This window comes from Desmodus rotundus, chromosome 3 (assembly GCF_022682495.2).
Source record: "Desmodus rotundus isolate HL8 chromosome 3, HLdesRot8A.1, whole genome shotgun sequence".
Lineage (NCBI taxonomy): Eukaryota > Metazoa > Chordata > Mammalia > Chiroptera > Phyllostomidae > Desmodus > Desmodus rotundus.
This window is the reverse complement of record NC_071389.1, coordinates 80,635,440-80,660,393: the sequence shown is the minus strand read 5'-3', so window position 1 is coordinate 80,660,393 and position 24,954 is coordinate 80,635,440. Positions and strand designations below refer to the sequence as shown.

Here is a 24,954-nt window from a genome sequence, read left to right as displayed (position 1 = left end):
CAATCTTCCTCGTCTTTGTAAAAACCGTTTTATTGGAATGCAGCCATGCCCATCATTACACGTTGTCTCTGCCTGCTTTTGTGCCATGTGCTGTAGAGGCAGAGTTGAGTAGTTGCGAGTGGCTTGCAAAGCCTAGAATATTAATTTTCTAACTCTTTACTGAAAGTTTGCTGACCTTTGTGTAGGAATAGAGGGGAACTGGTGTATTCATTTTAAAAAGCCTCTATTTTGAGGAATTAGGAAGAATGTGTCATCTTTTCCGTAGAGGATACTGTAGGAATGAATTATAGGGGATCCTAGAGCTACTGCTTTTGTATTTGGAGGTCTCCTGCCTGCCATGCATGACAAGGGAATTCACATTTGTTTGGGAAGCCGACCCTTTTCTTGTAGTTCTAAGGTGAAAAGAGAGCCTTAGAGGTTGAGTTGGTTTCTCTAGGAAAATTCACTTGTTCTTGATGTTCTGATTCCAGGATTGTGGGTCCCCACCCAAAGGCCTACGTCGTCAGGGAGCTTGCTGTTTAAGGTAGAATACTGTCCTTTCTCTAATTGCATTGTCTCCTTTAGTCACCTCTACATTGAACTCCAGTGGTAGAAAAATATTATAAGCAATGACTTACAGTGCTGTACACCAAACATCTTGTGAAGGATCGTTCTGCAGAAAAGTAGAGCCATCTTTGAGAGGAGTGCCTTCTGAAAAATGCTCCCTGGGAGGCAGCCCTGCTGCTGTGAGTGGGGTGCTGAAAATGGGGCCCCGAGCAGGGGATAGGTCCCCTGATTGATAACTGCCGTTAACACATTAGGCATTATAGTTTGTACTTAGGTTTTTGAGAATGTGATTAAATTTATGGTATGTCTGAATTGTCAATATTCCCCATGGTATCTCCATGGTATTTCTTTAATCTCCAAGTAATTCTTTATTGCTTGTGGTTTTGGGGTAGTGTGATGGAAGCAAGTAGAAAAAAGTGATATTTTTATGTTCTAGTTTTGTTTTACTTTGTTTTTCCTTAAGTTTAAATACTCTTATGTTAAGGATAGGCTTCACTGACTTTATGGTAACTATTTGAGTATTTTGAGAAATACTTTTGAAAGTAGTGTTTCTCTACACACACAGTGGAACATTAGCCTCCTCATTTCAGTATATGCCAGGGTTGGCATGGCTCAGAAGTGGTATGACAATCCATAACTGTTAACATGTTTCTTTTGTCAGTGAAGGGAAGAGCCTGTGGTGGTCATGAAGTGGGGTGCACATGGAGGGCCGCTTTGGCTACAGCTCTCAGAAGCCTCTGTTTGGACCTCTGTGCACCCTGCTCTCCTGTCAGACACGTTGTGGAGTTAACAGCCCTGCCCCTGTCTTCTAGGAGATTTCTAGTTGAAGACATAAAAATCATAATGACTTACGTGTGGAAGTCCAGACAGTTGTGCTAACATTTGATGAGCGAACATAGAAGTTTGGTAATAGTCAGTAGTTAACATATTTAAAGATGTGTGTGTATGTGACTGCATGGGAAAAGGGTTAAATGTATTATTTGACCCGCTATATGTTGATATGTTATTTTTTTTGATGAAATGAATGCCATGTAAATGATGCGTTAATATGCTGGTAGCATTCACACGAGCATTTTAGATCAGGTGGAGTTTGCATTAAGTTTGTATTCGATGGTAAGCTCTTTCATGAAGGAGAGGAATGCCTTTTTAAGTCTTCAGGCAGTAGTTTGTTGTCTTAGTTAAACCAATGCATAATATATTTTTTCTTACAGCTTTGTTAAGATAAAATTTACATGCAGTAAAATTCACCCATTACAAGTGGACAGTTCAGTGATATTTATTAAAGTTACAGCACTGTGCATTCTTTAACACAGTCCAGTTGCAGACATGCCCATTATCCCCAGAGTTTTCCTGAGCTTGGTAGTAGTCAGTTGTTAACTCTCATCGCTGGCCCCAGGCAACTGCTGGTCTGCTTTTTGGCTCTTTACAGTTGCCTCTTCTGGCCACTTGATGTAATGGGATCATACAATCTGTAGTCTTCTATGTCTGCTTCTTTCATTCAATTAGCATAATGTTTGAGATTCATCTATACCATAGCATGAATCAAGATTTTTGTTACCTTTTATTGCTAAGTAATATTCGATCGTATGAGTGTATCACATCTGGTTTATCTCTTCACCAGTTGATGGACATCTGGATGGTTCTTGTGTTTGGGTTGTTACGAATAATGTTGTAAGTAACCATGTCCAAGGCCGCAGTGAACTGGAGTGTTCCTAAATGTCACTAGGTCAGACTGATTGTTCACATCTGTTTTGCCTGATAATGAGATTCCAGCTCTTTTAGGGTTACTGTGTGCACAGCATATCTTTCCCTACCCTTTTACTTGGCAGCTACGGTTTGCCTCCTGTGGACAGCGTGCTGTCGAAATAGGTCTTTTATCCAGTCCGACAGTGTGCCTTTTCAGTGGGGTGTTTGTTCCTTTCACATTAATGTAATTGTTGTTATTTCTATTTTAAATTTAAAAAAATTAATTTTTATTAAATTTATTGGGGTGACATTGGTCAATAAGATCATATAGGTTTCAAGTGTACATTTCTATGACACGTGTTCTGCATATTGCATTGTGAACCCACCACCCACAGGCATGTCATCTTTCATCACTATGTATTTGTCCCCCTTTGCCTTTTACTATCCCCCCAGCTCTTCATGTGACTGTGAGTTTCAGTTTTATTTTCCACATGAGTGAAATCATGGTTTTTAGTTTTTTTTGACTGATTTCACTTAGCATAATATTCTCAAGCTCCCTCCGTGCTGTCACAAATGGCAGTATTTCATCTTTTCTGATGGCCGAGTGGTATTCCACTGTACATATGTACCACATCTTCCTTATCCAGTCCTTTATTCAAGGACTCTTTTGTTGTCTCCATGTCTTGGCCACCATGAATAACACTGCATTGAACTTAAGGGTGCATTATTTTTTGTGAATAAATGTTTTTAAATTTTCCAGGAGATACCCAGAAGAGGGATTGCTAGGTCATATGGTAACTTTATTCTTAATCTTTTGAGCAACCGACATACTGCCATACTGTTTTTCACAGTGGCTGTGCCAGGTTACACTCCTGTCACCTCTCCAGCACTTATTACCTGTCTTGTTGGTAGTAGCCATTCTCACAGGTATGAGGTAGGGTCTCACTGTAGTTTTGATTTGCGTTTCCCTATTAGCTAGTGAAGTCGACCTTCTTTTTCATATATCTGTTGGCTGTTTGTCTTTCAGCAGTTTGAATACTATCCATTTAGGGGTGGATTTTTTTTTGTATTACCTTTTTTGACTTTTGTTGAACTTCGAGGATATGGAGATTAGTCATTTTGCTTTTTTATCAAATTTGGGAAGTTGTAGGCCATTATTTTGGAAATGTTTTTGCCACTTCATTCTCTTCTCCCATTACAAATATGTTGCTATGCTCGAGGTCGTTTCATAGCTCTCTGAGGTTCTGTTCATTTTTCTTTGATCTTTTTTCCCTCTGTTCCTGAGATTGCTTAAATTCCGTTGAGCTATCGTCAACTGTACTGATTGGTTTCTTGTGCTAGCTCACATTTACTGTTGAGCCCCTATAGTAATTTTTAAGTTTTATTTATTGTACTTTTGAACTCTGGAATTTCCATTTGGTTCTCTTTTTTTATAATTTACATCTCTTTATCGAGATGCTTTATTTGTTGAGTTATCATTGTCATACTTTTTTAATGCTTTAAGCATGGTATTCTTTAGTTCTTTAAATTTACATATTCATATAATAGCTACTTTGAAGTCTTAAACTGTTAAATCCAACATTTGCAGACACTCCAAACAGTTTCTGTTGACTGCTTTTTTCCCTGAGTTTGGGCCACACTTCCTTGTTTCTGTTCATGACTCCCAAGTTTTCCTTGGTATTTTACATTAAAGATAATGGAATTTAGCAATTCTGGATTCTGATTCCTGTTGCTCCTGAGTTGTTATTTTTGTTGTTATTTTGTTTAAAAATTTGCCTGGAATAAACCTGTGAAGGCTGTCTCTCCCATATTGCATGGCTGCTGATGTCTGTAATAACTTTTGGTTTTTGTTTGTATGTTTTCTTGCTGCTTGAAAGCCTTGCTTCCTAGGGGTTACCCTTGAGGAAGCATAGTTTTGTGTTCCAGCAAAGTCGATCAGAGGTTGACCTCAAATCACTAAATCTTTCACATTCTGCTGATGGATCTGTGTGTGGATTTGGGGGGCACCGTCAAATTTCAGGCACTTTTCACGTCTGCTGTGGCTTTTACCTTCAGCTGGACACCGTTGCATCTGTGTGTGTGTGTAGGTGTGATTTCTGTTAGCAAGGCATATGTGGCTGGTACGAGCCCTCTCTGGTGTCTGCGATGCATGTGCAGAATCTCTGGCCAACCTGGGATGTCCATAGAGAGTTTATCAAGGGCACTATAGTTGCCTCACCTCCCACACGGAACTCCCTGTTAAAACTTGACTAGTTACCTGGTTTCGTGCTTGCCCCTAACAAGACTTCAGGTCAGGTAGCAGACCCTCAAGCCTTGGTGCTTTCTTGCTGATGGAATTGCCACTTTAAGGGACAAGGCTCCATTTCTAGGCTCCATAGTTAGCCTGGCCTGGCAGTGGCCGTGAAGCTGTTGGCTTTCTTAGCTCACCTCTCTCAGTTGAGCTATTGCTCTGATGGAGTTGGTGGCAAGGGGTTGGAAACAGTCTCAAGCAGAAATGCCATAGGCTTGTGCTGTGTTGATCTTACTTGAAGTTCAGTACTTTTCACGGAGAAACACATCTCAGTTTGTATATGGCTTTGGTTGATTTCCAGAGTGCTGAATTGCTTGTTTTTGAGTTTCGTCTAGCTTCTTTCTTACGGTGTATTTTAGAGATTTGTCAACCTCTTATTTTTGTCATTGCTACATTTTCTCTGAAGGTGTTCTGAGCATCCTGGGGTGGCAGGCACTGGCCTGAGCCCTGAGAACATCAAGTTGCACCATGTACTTTGACAAGCTTCTTACTTAGAACTGCTCATAGAAACCCATTATTTTGGCTGAAAATCTAGTTAGTTACTGTTTAAAAGACACAAAGTGAGATAGATGATTGTGCTTTTTTAGGATATATTACAGCCATTATTGCTATTTTAAATCCATACTACTCGGATAACTATTAGTCCACTGATAACTTTTATATGTAAGCTTCTGTCACCGAGAGTGTAGTGTAGTTGGGTGGTGGGGGGGGGCATGGAAGCAAGGGCTTTGGAGTTTGGTGTTGTGGAATTGGGATTGAATCTTGATTCTCTGACTGCCTGGATCTGTCATTTACAGAAGGTTATTTGATCCTTCTGAGTCTTTGTTTCCTCACCTTAAATTGTGAATGAGACCCACCTGATGACTTCTGTGAGGAGTAAATATAACATAGTTACAATATCTGGCATGTAGTAGGCATTCAGTGAGTGCCAGAGTACCCATCCAACAGGTTGTGGTTGGGAATATAATTTGGTAACTTTTCCTTTTATCAGATTCTCTACTTCTTTATTTACCTAGCTCTACTTTTAAGTTTTCTTTTCCTTTTAGAATAATATTGGTACTTTGTATTTGAATGACGCATATACTCTATTTTTGTCAGAGTACCATTTGGTTCAGTGCTCTTTCCAGATAAATGATCCCAATATTTCCTAGTGATTTCTTTTCTAAAGTCTAAATTTTATGTGCTTATAAGTGACAATGAAACTTTCTATGGCCACTTTATGGTGAATGAGCTTATATTTACAGCAGGTCCTAGAATAAAGTCGTTTTGTTACAACTTTGATGAGATGCTGTAGGGACTTATTCCTGTTTATGTCAATTAGCCTATGGTAACATTGTTTTTGTTGTTTATTTGAATCCATTGAAATCTTTAAATAAGGATTTACTGTGTCTAAGATTGTCTTATGGGGAGGCCTGTAAAGTGAAAGAAGGTAGTCCATTGTCTTGACAATTCAGGTCACAATTGGGAAGGGTCAAGCCAAGGTCTCTAGTAGAGATAGATACTTTTTTTTTTTTTTATGAGACATGGTTTAAGTCTGTATAATGGCTTGTCTCATAGAGGAGAGAGCACTGGAGTAGGTTAGATTTTGTTGCTATAGCAAGATCAAATTGTGTCAGATAGTTTTGATCATCTGCCACAGTGTTGCTTGCAATAGAGATAAAGACTTTTATACCAAATATTTTTTTGATCTTGCTGTACCAGAGCTCACTTTTTTCAACCTCAGAAGCTCTGTCTCATGATACTTATTTATTGGCCTCATCAGAGGATGTGTTTCCATTGATTTTTTTTTCTTTTCTTTTTTTTAAAGAAGGGAGAGGGAAGGAAGGAGGAAACATCGATGTGAGAGAGAAACATTGATTTCCTCCTGTATGTGCTCCAACCAGGGAGTGAACCCACAACCTAGATATGTGCCCAGACTGGGAGTTGAACGCACGGAACAATGCTCCAACTGGGCCGTGTAGCCAGGGCTGTGCCCTGATGTTTAAATTAATATGGAGGAACTGTTACTTTGGTTCCATTTCAGGTTTTAATGTCATTTTTGGTTTTAGAGAGGATATGATTGGACTATGGCACATCCAGATCCTCTTAATAACCATGTTTTCATGTGAGTTTTAGAACTGAGAAGTTAACAATTGCTCTTAACATTTTACTTAACTTTAGCAGAAGTTACTTAAGTTGTCTAGAATATGTTATAATGCTTTTTATTTAACTTTAAAAAATTAAATTTCTAGACATTGCCTCTTCTTTTTGGAGTCTTTTAATGTCTTCTCAAGAATGTGTTTGTTGTGGATACTGTGTTTATTAAGAGTAATTCTTGAAAATAAAGTACTTGATAGCTATACATTTTACAATATTGACATTGCAGAATCTAGAGGTACAAGAAATCAGGATTCAGAGCTCCTTCATTGTCAGGTGAAATCAGGAAGTTGCGGGTTACGTGGGTGGTGAGATTATGCAGACACTTTATAGTCACCTGGCACGTAGAGTTGCGGCCCTGTGCTGTCTGGAATGATGTCTGATTTAACAACGCATACATACCCTAACAAACATGATACAACCAAAGTTCCGTAGTGAACTAATGGATTTTGTAAACATTAAATGGCCTTTTAGCACCTGCATTTGTTACAAGAATGAAGTGTGGGGTTATAATATGAATGTTATTTCTATGAAAACACTGATACAAGTGTATTTCTTGAGATGGGTCTATAGCAGGTTTATAAAAATGATTACCTTTCCCCCCTTAGGCTTTTAAAACCGTATTTTTGGCAATTGTACCTATGATAAATTTTTAAGAAAGTTTTATTGAATAAGGTAAGGGTTGAGACTTTTCGTTTGGGGTAGATTGGGTATTTTTTCTTGTGTGCTCAGGAAAACCATGCAAGGCCTGGTTTGAGTTCTGTGGAGGATGCCAAAGTGTCTCTGGCAGAAGTGCGAGCCTCCAAGGCCCTGCTGTTCACTAGGAGTGGTAAGACAAGCTCCTGACCATAACACGTGCGAAGTGAGAAGTGCCATGGGGTGACTAGAGCTGCCAGGAGAGACTGGGAAGGGAAGTAGTGCTTTCTGGTTCAATGGGAAAGCTACTCCAAACCCCAGGCATTCTCTTTACTTTTTTTGTGTCCCCATTTTAGTGCATAAAACCTGTACAAATGCACACACACACACACACAATATTTCTGATTTCCTGTCATTATGGGAGCCTGAAAGAGAAGAAAGATGAATTCAGTGGTGAGAGACTTGGCTAAGGACAGTAGTTTGGACATTGGGTGTGATTGCTCTGCGTGAGGATTGGGCCAGGCTCCATGTGGCATCTGACCTGACCTGTCACTGGAAAAGCCCTGTAAGTGCAGGATCTCAGCAAAAATATCCTGGAAAAACTTACTAGTAAGCTCAGGGGCTGCACATATTAGATTTGGGAAAAATACCATTTGTGTGAACCAAGACCTTGCTACGAATGTATGAAGAACTACTGACACCTCATGGATGTTGGTATTATTATTTTTAGCTATATGAAATATGTAAGCCTATACAGCAGAGTCTGTGTGTGTATGAGTGCATTCAGTTCTGTGGTCTTGGCACAGATTGACCTGTGCGTTAATCTGTAACAGTGAAAGCTGTTCTTCATATTTCCACGTTATTTGAAGGATACAGTTGGAGTGTGTACAGTTGAACAGCTAAATTTTTCCAATACTATTCATATTTGTTCTATAGAATTCTGCCAATAGGACTTAATGAAAGTGAAGACAAGGTAGCATTTAAATAATTCATTATCCTTTTCAAATTTATATACTTTACTGTTTTAGGAAAAAATTATGATCATGATTTTCTATTCTTTTTTAATGACATAATAATAACAGTTCAGAGAGCTGGAGTGTCGGGACCCGTTAACAGGTAAATCTAAATAAATCTAATTATAGTGAAAAATTGCATATAGTTTATTTTATTTTTCATGTAGACTTTGTTTTATGGTCTTGTTTGAATATCAGCAAAGTTGGTTGTTTCCAGAATCTATTTCTAATGTGAATCTTATTTTTTAACATTTATAATTTTGGAATTATTCTTATACACATTTAAAACATACACACATAGATAGGGAAGGAACATTTAGAAACAGTGCTGGGCCCTGGCTGATGTGGCTCAGTTGCTTGGATGGTGTCCTGTGAAATGGAAGGTTAAGAGTTCAATTCCTAGTCGGGGCACATACAAAAGGCAACCCATCAGTGTTCCTTTCTCACATCCATGTTTCTCTCTGTCTTTTTCTCCCTCGGTTCCCCTCTCTCAAAAAAAAGAAAAAAAATTGAAAATAATGTTGGCATTAACTGAGTAGGTGTTTGGGGGTAAAGCTCTGAAATTTTACCCTACAGATCAAACTAAATTTTAAAGAGTAGGTATATAGAAAAATCAAAATAAAGGAAAAAAAGTAGAAGATATACAAGAACATTCAGACCCCTCGGGAGATTACAATCTGAGGTTTAGAGAATTAGAATGCAGATATAAAAAGGTATCTCAGAGCTGATAGACAAAGTTAATATTAAAAAGGTAGCTTATTCTAATATGTAAGAGGAAATAATAGACAAAGGAAATTATAAATGATCACGTAATATGTTGAAAAACTGTCAGGAATAAAATGGGGACAGTGTGGAGATAATTCTTATTTACCAGTGCGTTTGACACTTGTTTTAATACTCATCTCTCCTGAGGTTGTGTGGACAGATGTAGTCATTTGTTGCTGATGATGTGGTGGAGCTTTATACCTGAGTATTAAACCACTTGAAATAAACCTCCTTATCCAGATGCTTTATTTCTTGAAACTTATCCTAAAGAAATTATTAGAGGCAAAATAATATTTGCTCAGAGATATTTTAGTGTTATCTTTAATAGTAAAGTAGTGGAAGTGACTTGAATGCTCTTTAAATTAGAATAGTAAATTGATCCTCTATACCAACAGACTTTTAAAATGATAGTTTTTGAGATCCTGGAGAAGCACGATAAACGATTGCTGAATGTAAAATATGGTGTAGTACAGAATATTCTCTTATATGGTCTTTGTAGAAATGCTTTTGTTAGGGTGACAGCAATATGAGAATTTTAAATTATTTCAGACGTTGATTGAGCATTGCTAAGTGGCTCTTTAGTTTAATTCATCAGGCTGTGTTCTGGGCCCTGCTCAGAGCCCAGAGTGCAAAGCTTCTTTGGTGACTCTGTATTATGGTGCTTAAGCGGCTAACACCATTTTAAAGGAGTGGCTCTCCAGAGAAGACGATGTGTGAGCTGGGTCTTGTAGAATGATGAGGAGTTGGCTGGATCATCTGGGAAGATCATCTGAGCAGAGTCGACTGTGTGAATGAAGGCATGATGTGTGAGTCTTGGGGGGATGTGTGTAGTTTACAAGCACCTTCTTATTTCCAGGGTTAATTTAACAGTGAGGAGCGGTGTAGGGGCACAGAGTAGGTAGGATGGGTGTGCATGTCATTGGAAGGATGGAAAAAGACTGCCTCATTTTCGTTTCACGCAGCTTTTCTTCTTTCAGAGTACGGCATACATTGTTTGTCTGGTTAGTTGTGCTCCATTTTCATAGTTGTTGAACAAGTGCAGTTGTCTCAGTTGCGGGTTTGATCCCAGGTTGGGTTGTGTACGGGAGGCAACCGATTGATGTTTCTCTCTTACATTGATGTATCTGTCTCTCTCTCCCTCGTCCCCACCTTCAAATCAATGCAGATGTCCTCGGATGAGGATTAAGAAAAAGAAAAAAGAAAATTAAGGTTTTCTTTTTCAAATTATAATGCGCAGTCAGGTGTGCTGAGGGAACATTGGTGTACTTGTCCTCATGTGGCCACTCCTAAAGGGAAGGAGGTACCGACCTCTGTTTTGTTGATTGAAAACATGCATATATCGACAGGCATTGTCCTTTGTTTCTGTGACATCTGGTTTTTTGTACCACTTTCCTTTCATTAAATGTTTGCCAGTTACCTTTGTTAGAAACTATGCCTGCTGCCTCAAATACTAGCTAGGCCATATGGAAGCTACCCCGGTAAACAAGCCTCTTTGGGTTGGCTTGTAGGAATCCTGCTTCAGTTCTAATAGCAATATTCTTAAATTTGTCAGCCTCTTCACTTCCAATATCTCTTTAAATCTCATTTGATCCATTGGCTATAGGTTGGTAAGAAGGCCATGGGATTGGTTGATTGAGGATGGAAGGCTTATAATAAAGTGGAAATTTGTGATTGCAAAGAACAGAAGTATACTCTAACTCAGAGAAGTTACTCTTTGGAAGGATATCGGATGGCTCACATAATGGCCCACACAGGTGTATATCTGTTTTTAAGACAGGTAGGGAGCTGTGTCCGCAGCCAGAACCTGTGAGGTCATGGCAAGGAACACTCCTGCCACTTACGGTGGGAGCACCAACCCTTTAAGTGTCCTGCTGCCGTGCAGTGTGCACGAGTGTGCCGTGGCTGCCCAGCCACACCCCGTGGCTAGATGTCACGGAGGGCCAGCATCTGGCCTTGTGGCCCTGGGGAGAGGAAGGAGGGCCTGGCTGCCCACCAGGACTCACCCAGTGGTGGGTTTTCCAAGTATGGAGGAAGGATTCAGATTCTGGGCAGCTAAGAGGAAATACAAACAAAAAGAAAGATGACGGTTTTCTGTTGCGGGATCCCAGGAGCTGCTGAAAGTACTTAATATTTGTTTGTTTGGGTGCGCACCTGCTGTGAGGATGCATTCACATCCCTGCTTTGGTAGAGGAGGGGACCCAGGCCTTTCATCTGTGTCCTCAAAGGGTTTTTGATCCAAGAAGACCTGAGACAATGCTCTGTAATAAAGAGATTTAACTGTGTTTGAATCTTTGCTTTTCCACCAGGTGGTGCAAATCTTTTATAATGTTCACAGAAGATAATCCTCTTAAAAGATAAGAAACATTTAAAATGAAATCACTTTTTCTCTTAAGAATTTAGTCCTACCACACAGCAAAGGATCATTGATTTTATTCTTGCCTTATTTGTCTTTCATAAAGAAATATTTGGATGTATATAACTTGTTAAATGTTGACTGTCGATTTAAATTATCCATGGATTTTGGACATTGTACCACAGTACTTTGTTTTGTTTTTTCTAGAAGGAAGCTATGGCAACTGGGAAAAAGTAGTATTAATATGCTTAATATACTGATTATTTCATGTTCTTTATGAAGCAAGAAACATTGAATTTTTATAACCTTTTGCTTGGTACAGAAAACTTGTGTGAATTGAATTTTGAAGATAAAAGTGCATCGTAGCAGATGTCTCAGACATTTTATAACTGCCTCATAATGTGGCCCAAGTGACAAGAGGGATTGTAATCAGAGATGATTGCTGAATGGAACAGAGGCCCCCTTGACTAGATTTTCACGGGTGTGAGGTAGTAAAACATAGCTTTGGGCCTTGTAAGCAAAATATAAATATTTAATTGCCAGCATAACAGCAAAGAAGAGTGAATTTTGAGTTTGAATAAGTTCGGAATTGTCTTAGAAACTTGGAAGTTTTTAAATTTGGACATGTTTTGAATATTTTGGGGAAAAGTATTTGAATACACTTGCTAAGTTTAAATATATGCATACAGTATTAGCAGTGTTGCTCAAAATGTGTATTGTTAGATTCGTTTTTAACAGTTCAGAGGAAGTTTAACATTTGAATGTGATTATTTAATAGTTTGAGTGTTTATACCAGTAGTTAGCTAGTAACAGTTGAAATTGATACTGACAACAGTTAAACTATTCCAGGCCAAAGAGACAGCCTCAGGGTCCGTGCTGTGTGTCTGGAGTTTAGTTCAGAACTTATAAATTAGATCTTTTTTATACTACTTGTAAGTCTTTAGGTGTGAACTAGATTAGTATATTGAAAACTTTTTTCATTAGCATCCCATTCAGGAGAAAAACTAAATTAACCATTAATTAATTTAAAATTGAATTTGTACCTAATGAGAAGAATGAAATACTAAGGGATAAGATTTTATTGAGCAGGGCTAAGATTTCAGAGGCCACATGGTACTTGTTAAGGTATTTTTTGTTCCCTCAAGAACCAGTTTTCTCCTTCCTTGAGGCAGTATTGCTCAGTAGAAATGGCATGATCTAAGCTATATTGAACTCACCACCATTTCTTTCTTTGTGGCATGTCCATAATTAAAGTCAGTGTACGGGCTTTGCTTCCAGAGGCATTGCACGTGAGTCATCTGCATGATGCATTTGTTTTAAGGACTAGAAATTAAATGTGCTATTCAACTCCACCCTACTGATTGACCTTGAACCCAGAGGAGGGGATTGAGGGTACTAGATTTCCTGCCTCACAACTAATGCTGCCCCTAAACAGTTTAATTGTTGGAGAAATTTTCTCAGTTTAGATAGAAATTAATGAATTCCTTTATTTTCATAACATTTCCCTTGTACATTCTTTGAACTTGTATTTAGAAAGAGAAAGAACTCAGAATTATGTTTTTACCTATTTTGTGATAAAGTTTGTGTTTTACTGGAGGATAAATCATGTAAACAGTTGAAAGGTTATAATACTTGCAGTTGTACAAAAAAGAGTAGAATCCTGAAAATGAATTATATAGTTCAGTTTTCTTAGTTTGTATATAACAAACACAACTCTAGCCAAAGACTTAGAAAATGTACAACTGCTAAATAAAAGCAGACTAGTATCCCAGATGTAGATGTTTGGACCCAGAGAAGGGTAGTAGAGTGGGATAACCTTCTTTAGAGGCGGAAAGGGAAGTCTAATTTCATTCATTCCGAGAAAAGGTTTGATTGACTGGGCAGTGGATCTGTAGATCCATCTGCCTGTCTAGTTTTCCCCCTTTGAGCTGTTATCAGCTTACTGTATCTCCTACGTCTTTCTGTTTTTAGAAATAAATGCACAGATAGAGGTTTACTAATTTTTGACCAAAATGATGGGATATTATATACACTACACTCTAGCTTGCTTTTTTCCATTCAGTAGTTTGATGTGGATGTCCTTTAGCTCATCACATATAGATATTAATTCATAGTTTAATTAGTCATATAATCTAAAATATGATTTACCTAATTCTACTTTTTGATAAAACAAATAAATTGATTTTGTTTTTATTTTTGCCATTACAAACTACTGCAGTAAATGTCCTTGTTATGTACATGTTATTTACTGAATAGTTTTGTGCTTTTATTTCTATAGGATAGATTCCCCAAATTGTAATTACTAAGCCAAAGCACATCCACGGCTTTAGATTTTAGTAGAAACTGCTAGGTTTCTGGATGAAAGGTTTGTAGCAGCACCTCTTTTACCTTTTTCTCTTTATCCTCCCTATCACAGGATTTCATTTATAGCTAACCATAAGGGTAAAAGATACTGACTTGTCAACCTGTTTATTAGTTGTTTCCCTTTCATCTACTGTGTTACCTCTTCATGTCCTCTACTCAATTTCTCTTAGATTGGTCCTTTTTTAACTAGTAGTTAAAAAACTTTCAGTGGCATATCAAATAATGGTTTGTGTTATGATTGATGCCTGGAATTCCGTGTAATGTGATGTTTCTTGTACTTAGACCTTTAATCTATTTATACTCCTTTTTGTACATATTGTGAGGTAAAGAATCTATTTTTTCCCTAGAGATAAAGTCAATCTGCCAGGATTGTTTATTAAACGAAGAATCTTTTTCTCATGGAACTGTCATAGAGTAACTTCATATATATATTTTGGACCCCTCACCTGGTCTACTAATTTATTTATTTCCGTGGTAATCCCATACTATTTTTGTGACAGTAGCTTTTTCATGAGTTTTAAGTTCCAAAAGGATAAATTAGGCCTCATTATCATTTTTGAAAACAAATAATACTTCTTAATGTTTGCTTTAAAGATCCTAAATTTTGATTCTAAATTCTATTTTTACCTATTTTCTTTCCTTTAAAAATGGTTAATTAGCTAGGCCTTTCTTGTGCTGTCTGCATGCCTGTGAGTGCTCAGATGCCAGCATTTCCCATCTTACTGCAGCTGAGTATAGCTTGGGAGACGTTTGCTTCAGTATCAAGCACAGAAGAGATTCCTGTTGAATCAAACACTAGTATTTTCTTGTTGGATTATTATAGCACTTCTAGAATTTTTAGTTAGAGATTGTCCTAGGCTTTGTGGGATTTCTAACAAATCTGGTATCTTTCCTGTAAATGTCAGTGGCACTTCAGTCAATATGACAAACAAAAATTCCCACAGTATTTCTTCAGAGTTATCTGAGGGGTGGATCTTGGGCGTGGTGGAGGAGTATGGAAAATTGCTGAAGAGGGGTAAGAACAAAAATACATTTACACCTTTTTCTCTATTTTTATATATATTTGGAATTTTGCATGATAAAAAGGTTGTGTGTGTGTGTTTAATGCCCCACACATGCAAATGATGCATTCTGTGGGGTAGGCCTGTCCCCGTTGAGACCACTAATTTAGCACCCTAAATGGTAGCCAGGGAAAATGGGTTTCTGACTTTCTAAATAAGAATTATAAATGAATTTGCCTTCCCCAAAGGACATTGTTATAATGAATATTAGAATCTGTATTAATATTTTGTTATTTGGAGGGCAAATTTATGGACTTTTTAAATGACTTGGTTAACACACTAACCAACATGTATATTTTTTTCTAACGGAAAATATATTCTTGTTTCTAAACAAAAAAAATTCAGTTGAACTTTAAAACTGCAGCTTTTTAACTAGGGACTAAGGGCAGGCACCAGAGCATACCTCTGGAAGCTTTAGGGCCCATTCCACCCAACCCCTGCCCTGTCTCCTCACCTCATTAGCTCCCCCTAACCACATGTCTCTGATCACATCTCTCATTACAGCCCTGGGCTTGCCGTGCAGGTGTGGTGTGTACTTACGTGTCTCAGCAGCCCCCTCCTTCCTTCCCAAGCAGACTGGCCCTACGTACTTCCTAGACAGTCATTCTGGAGTATCCATTGTGATACTTACCTGTAATCGTCTGTAGAGCTAAGTTGAATTTGCTTTGTGAGGGAGTTCATGTTTACTTTCTGGCTATGAGGCTTCTATGACTATTTAGCGGAGTTGTTGCGAACAATAGACTAATGAAATCACCAGGATGGAACCAAGATGGCGGCATAGGTAGACACACTGCGCCTCCTCGCACAACCAGATCTGACAGAAAATCCAACGGCAAGGAAGTCCGACACCAAGTAGATAAAAAAGAAACATACATCCAGACCGGTAGGAGGGACGGAGACGGGCACTGGGGCGGAGTGGACTCGTGTGGCCGTGGTGGGACCGAGGCTGGCGGGGTGTGGAATAAACGGGGCGGGAGGTCTGACCACTGGCAGACCCTGCGGCCCCACATTCCTGCAGATAAACCAAGAGGGCCGGACTCAGGCGGAGAGCAGGGCAGGCAGAGCAGTGGGTAGCGCCTGGCGGCCCCACATTCCAACACAGATAAACAGGACAAACAGCGGGGAGCAAAGCAGACCGTGAAACCCAGGGCTCCAGCTCAGGGAAATAAAGCCTCAAACCTCTGATTGAGAACGCCCGTGGGAGTTGGGGTGGCAGCAGGAGAGACTCCCAGCCTTATAGGAGAGGTCGTTGGAGAGACCCACAGGGGCCTAGGGCATGCACAAGCCCACCCACTTGGGAACCAGCACCAGAGGGGCCCAGTTTGATTGTGGGTAGCGGAGTGAAAGATTGGGGTCTGGTGGAGAGTGGAGCAGGCACCATTGCTCCCTCTTGGCCCCTCCCCCACGTACAGCGTCACAGCACAGCCACCAGCGTTACCCCACCCCCGGGGAACACCCAAGGCTCCGCCCCTTTAAGTAACAGACGCGCCAAGACCAAAAAAAAAAAAAAAAAAAAGCCCCAAATGACAGAACACTTCAAACCTCCAGAAAAAATACAACTAAGCGAGGAAGAGATAGCCAACCTGTCGGATGCACAGTTCAAAACACTGGTTATCAAGACGCTCACAGAATTGGTCGAATTTGTTCGAAAACTAGATGAAAAAATGAAGCCTATGCTAAGAGAAACAAAGGAAAATGTACAGGGAACCAATAGTGATGCGAAGGAAACTGGGACTCAAAACAACGGTGTGGACCAGAAGGAAGAAAGAAACATCCAACCAGAAAAGAATGAAGAAACAAGAATTCAAAAAAATGAGGAGAGGCTTAGGAACCTCCAGGACATCTTGAAACGTTCCAACATGCAAATGATAGGGGTGCCAGAAGGAGAAGAGGAAGAGCAAGAAATTGAAAACTTATTTGAACAAATAATGAAGGAGAACTTCCCTCATCTGGCCAAGGAAATAGACTTCCAGGAAGTCCAGGAAGCTCAGAGAGTCCCAAAGAAGCTGGACCCAAGGAGGAACACAACAAGGCACATCATAATTCCATTACCTAAGATTAAACAGGAGAGAATCTTAGAAGCAGCAAGAGAAAAGGACACAGTTACCTACAAAGGGGTTCCCATAAGACTATGAGCTGATTTCTCCAAAGAGACCTTACAGGCAAGAAGGGGCTGGCAAGAAGTATTTCAAGTCATGAAAGGCAAAGACCTACATCCAAGATTGCTGTATCCAGCAAAGTTATCATTTAGAATGGTAGGGAAGATAAAGTGCTTCTCAGATAAGGTCAAGTTCAAGAAGTTCATCATCACCAAGCCCTTATTATATGAAATGTTAAAGGGAGTTACCTAAGAAAAAGAAGATCAAAAATAGGAACAGTAAAAATGACAGCAAACTCACAGTTATTAACGACCACACCTAAAACAAAAACAAGAGCAAACTAGGCAAACAACTAGAACAGGAACAGAACCATAGAGATGGAGATCACATGGAGGGCTGTCAATAGGGAAGTGGGAGGGGGAGAGGGGAGGAAAGGTACAGAGAATAAGTAGCATAGATGATAGGTGGAAAATAGACAGGGGGAGGGTAAGAATAGTGTAGGAAATGTAGAAGCCAAAGAACTTATAAGTATGACCCATGGACATGAACTATAGGGGGGGAATGTGGGAGGGAGGGGGTGGGCAGGATGGAGTGGAGTGAGGGGGGCGGGAAATAGGACAACTGTAATAGCATAATCAATAAATATATTTAAAAAAAAAAGAAATCACCAGGATGATGAAACATTGTGTGGATCTTGGCTTTCTTTCAGTACATTCATCTCCCTTCCTAACCCTGGTCATCTGCTGGGCACTTTTATATATATGCTGTTGCTCAGAAGTCAGATTGGGTGAACATGTATGTGGATGCAAATAAATCCATCATCCACTTTAGGCAGGCAGCTCAGCCCCTGGTCCATGGAGGGTCCTGATAATTGTTTGGTAGATCGAGGAGCAGGACAGCTTTGATCTGCACTAGAAACGGCCCCTGGCATGTTAGATTAATCTGAAAGAAAGGTGGGTCTGTTTGGCATGTTAAGGGAGATTTATTTGGTTTGTATACTTTAACATGTCGTGAGTTAGGCACATTTTTCAAGGTGCTGTCACAGTGGAAAGGTGGCCCAGGGCCTCTGTGCTATCAACTCCAGAGGAATGTGTGAATGGGTCACTTGGGATTGTGCAGCAGGTACAGCCTTGAGCTAGCCATTGGATCTATCAGTAAATTCACGGTGAGTTAATGCTTGCGAATCAAGCCTACCCATGTATGTGAAGAGACCGATGTTAGTTGTGATTGACCTACCTTGTCTCGGAGAGTGTGTTAGCAGTGGTATTCATAGCGTATAAACACCTTTTTATAACAGATCTCAGACTCATTTATTAACAGTTAAAAATGCATTATAATTTTAACAGTGCATGCCTCTTAAATGCTTTCTACAACATCTGTAGTGGTACATAAATGCCTAACGAAAACTTGTTTATAACATGTACAAATATCAGAAAGCCATGCTTTACAGTGGTTTTTCTAAATTCTGCCTATTTGAAACCCAGCAGTTAATTTTTATTTTTAATACTTGAAGATTCTTATTATCAATGAACGTGATTTTCAAAATTAAGTATCTTTTGTGAAACATTGACCAAAGAGATGAAACACATGTAATTTAAATTACCCAGATTTCACCAGGAGGATTTTTAATGATTTAAGTCATATAGAAACTAGAAATACTTTACCTTGTCTGTCCTGAATCTCTGAACTACCTTTGTAGATTTTTATGGACTTTCAGAATGTGTTCAGCAATTTTTAAAATATGTTTGCAAGCACTTTGATATTCTAAGCTTGAATAGTAGTTTCAAAATTAGCCATATGGTAATAGTATCTTGTATATGTTATTAAGGATAATGGCCAGCGTTTATTGAGTTCTTACTATATATTTGTGGACCTGTCCTAATCTCACTACTGCATTTAATCTTCAAAAAAATTAAAAAAACAGAAGTCTGTACCCTGTTGCTACTTACACTGTTCCCATTTCGGGGAAGAGGGAAACCAAGGCATATGTGAGCAAGGAGCCATAGCCCCACAGGCATTGAATGGCAGAACAGAGACTGGACATAGCATTCCGGTGCGTCTCAGCCAAAGTCTTGTATCTCATCTTACTGTGCCCTGCCTTTAAGTTCATAATATGCTATTCAAATACTTTTCACAGTAGTTTATAAATGACATAAAAATTGCATGATTTATAAATAACATAATTCTGAATGCCTATGAGATATGTATGTTAAACTTTTTAAGTTTGGAGACATACATGCTCTTGTAAAGTATAACTCACGTACAGTGATGTACCAGGACACAAAGAAACTGCAGTTTTAAATGACTGAGGCATTTTGCCAACATCACTGTCGAAGGAATCAGGAAGTTGAACAGTTGGCCAGCTGGTGAAGCAGTGTTTTTAGAGGGAATCCTTGGGAAAGTGAAGGGGGAGGATTGTATTGAGTGCTCACTTTATATCTGGCACTGTGCTAGATGCTGTCCCATGCGTTGCTACATCTTAATGCTCACAGTACAGGGAGACAGGCTCGTCCCAGCGCCCTGCACCTTTAGGTAACTTGTCCCAGATCCCTTAGCCATTGGGGCAGAATTATTACAGATGCAGGTCATCTTCCCACACTCCCATCTTTTTTTGCTGTCTCGTGCTAGATTGCTGTTGCACCATCTGACCTTTCTCTCACTCTGCTGTTGAGGTAGTGTTGTCTGAAGATGCTGTTTCCTTTTGTTTTCACCCTTACATTTATGAAGCTTTAGGTCATTCCATGCTGGCCACCTTACTCGAACTGATATACCAAGTAGGGAGCATTTTTTTAAATTCCTGCTCTCTCCATTGTAAGTGTGACCTTCAATCATGGAAAACCTTTGAATTTCCTCAGTAAGCTGTCCAGGAGAGACTTTCAGTCCCTTGTTCTGGGTGCATTGCACTCTTTTATTCAGAACAGTGCTTCCTTGTTTTTTAAAATCTTAGTACTTGAGCAGTTGGCATGGTTTTGGGATGTGAGAGCCTCTTGAGTTTATAAGTGAACTCTATGCTCGACGCTTCATGTTCCCCCCAAGGGAACACGATATATCTGGAACCTCTTTTTCTTACCACCCTTTTTGCCCATGAATTTTAAAGGCTTTTTCAAGGCTTTTAATTCATTTGTTCCCCTGAAAAAGTTGCAAATGCTAGGTCCATTGGGTCCGCTGGTGAGAGCAGGTGGGCTGTGCAGAGCATATGCCTGGCCGTGAAAAGGCACCTCCATCTGCCTAAAAACAGCATATTACAGAGGCTCAAGAGTCTAAATTTTCCTACTCCTTTGAATAAGGGAATGAAATTTTGCTGTAATGAAGCATTATGATAATAATCTGAACTCTGTCACCCAGAAGCGAAATGATCATTTAGTATTTAGAAGAGATGGCTTTTATTTTTAATACTCCCATCTCTTTACAAACATCCTCATCCTTCCATCTGAAAATGCTCACTATCCGTCCCAAAATTCTTCCACTTTATTGTATTTCATGTTTTATTGAATTTATTGGGATGACTTTGGTTAATAAAACCATAGAGGTTTCAAGTGTACAGTTCAAACATCTGCACACTTGCACCCATTGCCCCAAGCAGAGTCTCTTTCTGTCCCCACGTACACCCTCTTTGCCTCCCCCCACCCCTTCTTTTCTCTGGATGTTGCCATATTGTTGTGTAGGTGTATGTGTCTGTCATATATGTATTTTTGCTTAATCCCTTCAACTTTTTTACCCAGTCCCCTAAACTCCCTCCTGCCTGACTGCTGTGAGTCTGTTAGTGTATCTATATTTCTGTTTCTATTTTATTTGTTAAATTTTGTTCATTAGATCCCATATATGTGAGATCATATGGTATTTGTCTTTTTATGACTGGCGTATGTCATTTAAAATAACTTACAGTTCCATCCATGCTGTCGTAAAAGGTAAGATTTCCTTCTTTTTTATAGCTGAGTAGTATTCCATTGTGTAAATGTACCACAGCTTTTTTTATCTACTCATTTACCGACAGCACTTGGACTGTTTCCAGATCTCGGCTGTCGTAAATAATGCTTAAGTGAACACAAGGGTGCAAATATTCTTTCGAATTAGCGTTTTAGGTTTCTTTGATATATTCCCAGAAGTGGGATTGCTGGGTCAAAAGGCAGTTTCATTTTTAATTTTTTGAGGAAACTCCATACTGTTTTCCACAGTGGCTGCGCTAGTGTGCATTCTCATCAACAGTGCACAAGGGTTCCCTTTTCTCCACATCCTCACCAGTGTTAGTTGTTTATTGATTTATTGGTTAGAGCCATTCTGACTGACATATGATATCTGTAAAAACCTGTATGGTTTTAATTTGCATTTTTCTGATGATTAGTGATCAACGTTGAACATCTTGTCATATGTCTGTTGGCCATCACTATGTCCCTTTTGGAGAAATGCCTATTCAGGGCCTTTACCCATTTTTTAATTGGGTTGTTTGTCTTCTTTGTGTTGAGTTGTATATGTTCTTTATATATTTTTGAAGTTAACTCCTTATCAGATGTATCATTGCTGAATATGTTCTCTCAGTCAGTGCATTGCCTTTTTCATTTTGTTGATCATTTCCTTTGCTGCACAAAAGCTTTTTATTTTGATGGAGTCTCATTTGTTTATTCTTTCCTTTGTTTCCCTTGCCCAAGGAGATACATCGTCAAAAATATTGCTGTAAGAGATATCTGAGATTTTACTGCCTATCTTTTCTTGTAGGATTTTTATGGCTTCTGATTTGCATTTAAGTCTTTTATTCATTTTGAGTTCATTCTTGTGTATAGTGTAAGTTAGTGATCTAGTTTTTTTTTTTGCACGTACCTGTTCAATTTTTCCAATACCATTTATTGAAGAGGCTGTCTTTACTCATACATCGTATATTTTTTGTATCCTCTGTCAAATATTGACTATAAATGCATGGGTTTATTTATGGGCTCGCTATTCTGTTCTGTTGATCTATATGCCTATTTTTACAGTAATAACAGGCTGATTTTATCACAATGCCTTGTAGTACAGTTTGATATCAGGTAGTGTGATTCCTTCAAACTCATTCTTTCTCAAGATTGCTGAGGCTATTTGAAGTCTCTTGTGGTTCCATATAAATTTGTGGAATATTTGTTCTAGGTCTGTGTAATATGCCATTGGTATTCTAATAGGAGTTGCAATGAATCTATAGATTGCTTTGGGTAATGTGGACATTTTAGTGATGTTAATTCTTCCTATCCATGAATACGATATATGTTTTCACTTATTTTATCTTCCTCAATTTCTTTCTTCAGTATCCTATCATTTTCCAAGTACAGCTCATTTACTTCTTTAGTTAAATTTATTCCTAGGTACATTATTGTTATTTTTGCTGTAGTAGTAAATGGGATTGTTTTCTCTTTCTGATGGTGGCACTTCCACAGGTTTCTGAATATTAATATTGTACCCTGATAACTTTGGCAAATTCATTTATTAGCTCTAGTAGTTTTTTGGTGTAGTCTTCAGGGTTTTCTATGTACATTATCATGTCATCTGTGAATAATGACAGTTTTACTTACACTTTTCCAACTTGATTGCCTTTTATGTCTTCTTGCCTGATTGATGTGACTAGAACATTACTTACTGTGTTGAATAAGAGTACTGAAAGCGGACATCCCTGTATTGTTCCTGATCTTTTGCCTGTTGAGTATGATGTGGGCTGTGGGTTTGTCATTTATGGCCTTTATTATGTTGAGGTATGATCCCTGTATTCCCACTTTGCTGAGAGTTTTCATCAAAAGTGAGTGTTGGATTTTATCAGATGCCTTTTTTGCATCTATTGATATGATCATGTGTTTTTTATCCTTCGTTTTGTTTATGTGATATATTCTATTTTTCAATTTGCAAGTATCGTACCAGCCTTGCATCCCTGGAATAAATCCTACTTGATCATAGTGTATGATCTTTTTAATGTATTGCTAGATTCAGTTGGCTAATATTTTGTTGAGGATTTTTAAGTCTATATTCATGAGAAGTAGTGGCCTGTAACTTTTTTTCTTTGTTAGTGTCTTTATCTGATTTTGAAATTAGGATAATGCTGGCCTTATAAAATGAGTTTGGAAGTCTTCCCTCCCCCTGGAATTTTGGAAAAGTTTAAGAAGGATAGGTGTTAGTTTTTCATGTAATGTTTGGTATTATTTGCCCTTGAAGCCTTCTGGTCCAGGACTTCTGTTTGCTGGGAGTTTTTTTGATTATTGCTTCAATTTTGTTAGTTGTAATTGGTCTATTCAGATTTTCTGATCCTTCTTGATTCAGTTTTGGAAGAGTATATGTTTCTAGGAATTTGTCAGTTTTACCCAGGTTTTCTAATTTGCTGACATATTTGTTCATAGTATTTTATTACAATCCTCTGTATTTCTGTGGTGTCTGTTGTTACTTCTTTTCCTTCTTTTCTGATTTTGTTTACTTGGGTCCTCTCTCTTCTTCCTGGAAGAGTTTGGTTAAAGGTTTGTCCATCTTGTTTATCTTTTTAAAGAATAAGCTATTGGGACATCCGGCTAAAATGGAGGCGTACGTAGACACACTGTGCCTCCGTGCACAACCAAAAGAAGGAGAACAACAATTTAAAAACAAAAAACAACCAGAACTGACAGAAATCGAACTGTATGGAAGTCTTTGACAACCAAGGAGTTAAAGAAGAAACATTCATCCAGACCAGTATGAGGGGCGGAGAAGGGCAGCCGGTGGGGAGAGGACTCCAGGCAAGGTGGCGGCTGGCGGACCCAGCAAGGCAGCAGATTGTGGAGCGGGGTGGGTAAGGCTGTAGCTGGTGGACCCAGCGGTCCCAGATTCGTGCATAGATAAACCAGGAGGAACAAAGGGAGAGCAAAACAGACTGGGTAACCCCAGGGCTCCAGCTCGGGGAAATAAGGCCTCAAACTACTGATTGAAAACACCTGTGGGGGTTGAGGCGGCAGCAGGAGAAACTCCCAGCCTCACAGGAGAGCTCGTTGGAAAGACCCATAGGGTCCTAGAACGTACACAAGCCCACCCACTTGGGAAGCAGCACCAGAAGGGTCCAATGTGATTGTGGGTAGCAGAGAGAGTGACTGAAAACTGGCAGAGAGTGGAGCAAGCGCCATTGCTCCCTATCAGATCCCTCCCCCACATACAGCATCACAGTGTAGCGAGGAGCATTAACCTGCCCTGGTGAATACCTAAGGCTCCGCCCCTTTATGTAACAGGCACACCAAGACAAAAAAATGGCCCAAATGAAGGAACAGATCAAAGTTCCAGAAAAAATACAACTAAGTGACAAAGAGCCAGCCTATCACATGCACAGTTTGAAACACTGGTAATCAGGATGCTCACAGAATTGGTTGAATTTGGTCACAAATTAGATGAAAAAGTGAAGGCTATGCTAAGTGAAATAAAGGAAAACATATAGGGAACCAATAGTGATGGGAAGGAAACTGGAACTCAAATCAACCACGTGGACCAGAAAGAAGAAAGAAACATCCAACCAGAAAAGAATGAAGAAACAAGAATTCAAACAAATGGGGAGAGGCTTAGGAACCTCCAAGACATCTTTAAACATTCCAACATCCGAATTATAGAGGTACCAGAAGGAGAAGAGGAAGAGCAAGAAATTGAAATTGTATTTGAAAAAATAATGAAGGAGAACTTCCCCAGTCTGGCAAAGGAAATAGACTTCCAGGAAGTCCAGGAAGCTCAGAGAGTCCCAAAGAAGTTGGACCCAAGGAAGCACACACCGAGGTGCATCATAATTACATTACCCAAGATTAAAGATAAGGAGAGAATCTTACAAGCAGCAAGAGAAGACACAATTACCTACCAAGGAGTCCCTATAACACTTTCAGCTGATTTCTCAAAAGAGACCTTGCAGGCAAGAAGGGGCTGGCAAGAAGTATTCCAAGTCATGAAAGGCAAGGACCTACATCCAAGATTGCTCTATGCAAAGCTATCATTTAGAATGGAAGGGAAGATAAAGTGCTTCCCAGATAAGGTCAATTTAAAGGAGTTCATC

General features: G+C 39.2%; 1 protein-coding gene and 1 non-coding gene across 7 annotated transcripts in view; one reads left to right on the top strand and one right to left on the bottom strand.

Annotated features, from left to right (window-relative positions):
- Nucleotides 1-24,954, top strand: part of HIVEP1 (HIVEP zinc finger 1) — a 143,874-nt gene that overhangs the window by 18,194 nt on the left and 100,726 nt on the right. The window lies entirely within an intron of this gene.
- On the bottom strand, nt 6,046-6,169 carry LOC112309421 (small nucleolar RNA SNORA28). The gene has a single exon (XR_002975233.1). It is a non-coding gene; the product is annotated as a small nucleolar RNA SNORA28 (small nucleolar RNA).